Below are 5,269 nucleotides of genomic sequence, written 5' to 3'. Positions count from 1 at the left end.
AGAGTCTCCCGTCTTCATATAGCGAACCTGATCACTTTCCGATGTGTGACTCCGCCGGCGCACAGCTGTTCGTCAGCTGAGCTGTTGGGCTGTGTTCTGCTGCAACGTGTAAATAGTTCTTTGTTTAATTCGCCGTTTTCCATTCTTAATACTGATTTTTATTTATAAAAAACTGAAAAAAGTTTTCATATAAATATCCGGAAACAGACATTTAGCAATTTTGAAAAGCAAAAATTATTATTTTTATTTTATTCAAGAAGTATATTCGATTTTTGGAGCTGTAGACGTACGAAAGCTACGTTAAAGTTTCCATGCAAAGTGTTTGGAGCAGCTGTTTTTGCAAAATGAGATGTTTTCATCCTTGTTTATTATTTGCTCAACATCCATAATGAATATATTTTGTCCAATTTCGATATTAATCATTTTTTTCTAGAACTTCTAATTTTCAGTTGTATTATTTGTTTGGGAAGAATATACATGATTATCTTAAAAAATCAGTTGTTATTTTACAGAATATTTCATTTAACTAGAAAAAAATTATTTAAATACTATTTCTAAATTTATTTTAAATGATTTCCTTTTTTATAATAAACAGTTACATATTAAAAAATAATAAACATAATATCTACAAATAAAATGTGGTAAATGATCTGAGTCATTTGATTTATATTCCATTTCAGATATTAAATAAATTTCTAAACGACGTAATTTTTTCCTTAGAGTGGCAAGATATATAGCAGCAAAAAATTACAAATTCCATTTTACTGAAAAAAAGTAGATTACAATGATTTTCTTCAATTTATAATGATCCCGATTCTCAAAAAAAATATTGGCACCTACGTTATTTATAAAAAAATTAATTATAACAAATTTAAATGTAGATGTATTTGAAAAAAATGAATACATACATTGAAATTCTTGATTCCAGCTTTTTTGCAGAATTTGAAGTTTGAAACTTCAATTTTCCCAATTGAATCTTTCAAATTCAACTAAGAAAAAGTAAATATCTTTTTAGTATTTTGAAGATGGTTTCTCGCAAAGTATTTATAAGTATTTATTTATTTTTATATAATCCCTTTCTTTTATGAAAATTTTAAAAAATAGGAAAGATATAGCTTATAGCATATAATTGCAGTTTATTAAGGGCCAACATATGTTTTAATAAAGATAATAATTATGAATCTTCCCAAAGCGGTGTATAACTCAATATGATAATTTTAAGGGACTCCCCTATTATAAATCTAACCAAAGAATGGTATTCAAATCTTCGAATTGAAATTTATACAAATAAGATATATAAATGGGAATCTATAAAAAAATCTTGAATCATATTTGTAGCATGCAGTATATGACTCAACATGATAAAGAAGATATCATAATAGTAATAAAGATTTGACACAAAACTTCACTTGTATCACAAAACTCCACACCAGATTTGATTTATTTAAGTCATCCCGTTTTTCAATCATCACGTGTGCAGTTTTCTAAAATTACAGACCCACAGGCAATCAACCCATTGTTAGATTAGGCTAAAAATTTGACAGGTGTCTATGCTATAGATGTTAAATCTGTGCCCGAATTTTATCTATTTAGCTCTCTTTATTTTGTAGCTGTCTTGTTAAATTACATTCGAACAACAGGACAGACGAGTTTTCTCTCAACAGATTTTACTTAGAATTTGATAGAAAACTGGAAATGCTACCGACAGGCAGACGGACGGGTATTTTCCAAAAAAGTGTTTTTCGAACTCAGGAAAGTTTAAAATGTAGAGATTCGCCTAAATCTTGAGTTAGAATTTTTTGACCATTACTATACTTTTTATGTATGTATACGAAAAGATTTTTTAAAATAAATAAAAACGATGTATTTATAAGTGACCGTGGCCCCATAACAACTAATCATGTATAGTAATATGAAGAAAAGATTGTATATATTATAATAATTGATACAAAATTAATTTTTACATTAATGGAAATAACAAAACATTAAGAAGTTGAAAGTGATATCATAAATATATGAAGGTTTTTACTTTTGAATGTCACCTCTCCTGAAAGTTGTTTCCATCTAATAATTGTTAATAATAAATTTATCCCTTTTTATACGAGAAGAATTCGTATTAGAGTTTTACTTATAACAATTAGTTTAGGAAAGAAATGAAAGCACTATTATAAAAAAGAAAAATCTTATGAAAATTTGAATAATTTTCCATAAATAAATTTTATGATTTCATTTAAGCAATAAAAGATGTGAGATTTTATATCACTGAATGTCAAATTGAGTTTTCAAAAGAAATAGTATTTATTTGATCTATTATTAAAAAGATTATAAGAAAAATAATAAGGTATATAAGAAGTATATGAGAGTAAGAAGGTATGCAAATTAGTTATTTTTTACATATTTAAACGAAACAAACAATACAATTAAAATTACTCCTTTTCCAAATTCAAAAAATTATGTCCCTTTTATTCGGAAGCAATTGTTTTCCTCATCAACTTCCAATTGTTTTTACTTTATAAATATGCGGGAGACTAATTCAACTATTGGTTTAAACCACTGTTAATCAGAAAAAGAAATCGCAGTAAACAAAATGCACAAAAGATTATTCAAATAATCGAAACAAATCGCGAAAACTCTAGTGAATCCTTTAGAAATGAGGTCAACATACTTGGGGTTTCAGATATTTGTCAATTTCTTTTTTTTCCCTTATATTTATATGGAAGGCTGAAGCAAACGATTACCATTAATGTCACCCTAGATTGTAATAGCATTCCTGTCTCTATCATTATCCGATTAAGGATTTGTACATCTAAGCTGAAAAGCTATTTGTTTCGTATAGATGCTGTTAGGAAAATTTAGAAAGTCTATACTCACCAGCCAAATAACAATGATCCCAAATCCATTCTTATTGTGAATAAATGGAAATAACAGACTGTTAGTTTCGATACAATTAATTGATTCCAATATTGAGTTTCTAGAAATTTCGCGCTTGCTAGAATTGATTATCTGTTGTGTCCTAAATAATCGATATTGTAACTTTGAAAAGAGAGAATTTCAAATTGCAGAAATAACAATAATGTTCACATGTGGTTGCCCTAGTTTTTAATGAATGCGTGATGTTCCTAAATTCATCAAAATATACATATAACATTCATAATGTAAAAATAATTAAAATTTTAGTTATTCTATTATATGTAAAATTAGTGATTATGAGTATGAAATATAGAAGTGAGAAATGTTTAATAAAATCAAGCAACATATTTATATAAAAAAAATCTTCAAAAAGCACATAAATGCAATAATAGCAAAAAGAACTTAATACTCCCTTTAATAATTTACTTAATGGAAGTATTAGTGCCATGAAAAATACCCATATTAAGGCATCACCTACATAAAATATTCAAAATATAACTTAGAATATAAAATCATTAATTACATAAATTCAATTTGTATAAGACCATGTTTATATCATTTAAAATAAGGTACCATCATGATTTGTAATACAGAACTTGGCTTAAAAGGTAAAGGCATAGATAAAAAAATTGGTCTGTTTTAAAAATAATTAGCATAATTTGAGATCATTATTATAAAAACCAAAGCTGAAAAAATTAAATATGTCTCTACTTCTCTGAATTAATTCGAATACACAAATTACTATAAACATCATAATTTTTTTCTAAATACTCCAATGAGTCAGATTTCATGCTTATTTTTGTTTGCTGTTAGTATTCGCCATGATGAATTCATCATGGGAATCATGGGATCATGAGTAGTATTCATCATGAGTACGAATCATTGCACTCCAAAGGTTTTAAGCCCGCGATCTGCCTATTTCTTAACTATGATATGCCAATACTAAAATGGTACTTTCTGCTGAGGTAATTATTTAGTTATCCTGCTGGAATACTCAGTTTACTCAACCAATAAATGATGTATGCAGCCTCTCAGAAATTATTAGCAAAACTAAGATTATTGTTTTCGGAAGAGGCAACAGCAAATTTCCACCTTTAGAAAAAGCAAAACCTGGATCATTACGAAACCTCCGCCAAAGTTTCGACTGAATATTTTTTGTTAATCTTGCCTAATACCATACCATTAGAATTTTTAGTCATTTAGGACCATTTGAAGGAAATTTCAGCAATTTCACCAGAGGATTCACCTTCTCCACATTGTGCGACTATGCCCATATGATGAGGATTCAGATCTTGCTTCCTTTAATTTTGCCATTTAAGGCTTGAGGAGTTTGTCTTATATTTTGAAAACTTCCGTTTTATAGTGCATCCATCTTATAGTGTATCAATTTTATAGTGTATCCATCTTATAGTGTATCAATTTTATAGTGTATCCATCTTATAGTGTATCAATTTTATAGTGTATCCATTTTTTTTAAAAATTATAGTGTATCTGAGATATACGTATATGCCTTTCACATTGGTGTATAGGGAAATTTAAAATCTGACATATGATTATTCTTGGTCTCGTATTCTTTAAAAGCTATTTTCGTGATTTCATTCACCAAAACAATGGCTTGAAAAAAATGGCGACAATATGCTTTATCTCATTTTTAATATTTGACTGCTACCACATTGCATATACATATAGTATATTGAACTTAAAAATTTTTGAAAATTATTGGACGCAAATGAATAAACTTCATTAATAAATTCATTTATTTGAAATGAATTTATTGATCTTATATTTCTTTTAACCCAACAATATTTTAATCTATTTGGGAACTTTTAATTCTTAACGAACATTTTGCTTCATATTGTTTTCTTTCTTATTATTTTCTTGATTAATGGTTTAAAAAAAATACATTTTTGTTGTACAAATTTCGAAATAATAATCATTTATTAATACAAATTATAAAAATTGACTTTAAAACTTTAAAAAAAATCTTTGATCTTCTCTTTTGAGAAATTTAATCAAAAATTACTCTTCATTAATCGTTTGGCCTTATAAATTTTATGATTTCGAGCGAAATTATCACATGACTTTCAAAGTTATTATTTCAATAAATCATTATTTTTCAGTCAATCAAATTATCAATTTTTCGCAGATAAGCTTTTAAATATCTATTCATTTTTCCTACTCTTCTCCCATTTATTTCTATAAAATTTTAGATATTTTAACACCTTGTATTTTGGGGTAGATTTTACCTTCTTTTATTTTGGTCCCCAATCAAGATAGTTTTCACAAGCCTATAGTAAATATGAGAGATGTTAGTTTTCTTATTTAAAGATATTTGACATCTGATATCATTTGTTAATCC

The sequence above is a fragment of the Argiope bruennichi genome, chromosome 4 (genome assembly GCF_947563725.1).
Source record: "Argiope bruennichi chromosome 4, qqArgBrue1.1, whole genome shotgun sequence".
Lineage (NCBI taxonomy): Eukaryota > Metazoa > Arthropoda > Arachnida > Araneae > Araneidae > Argiope > Argiope bruennichi.
This window is presented reverse-complemented; position numbering follows the sequence as displayed.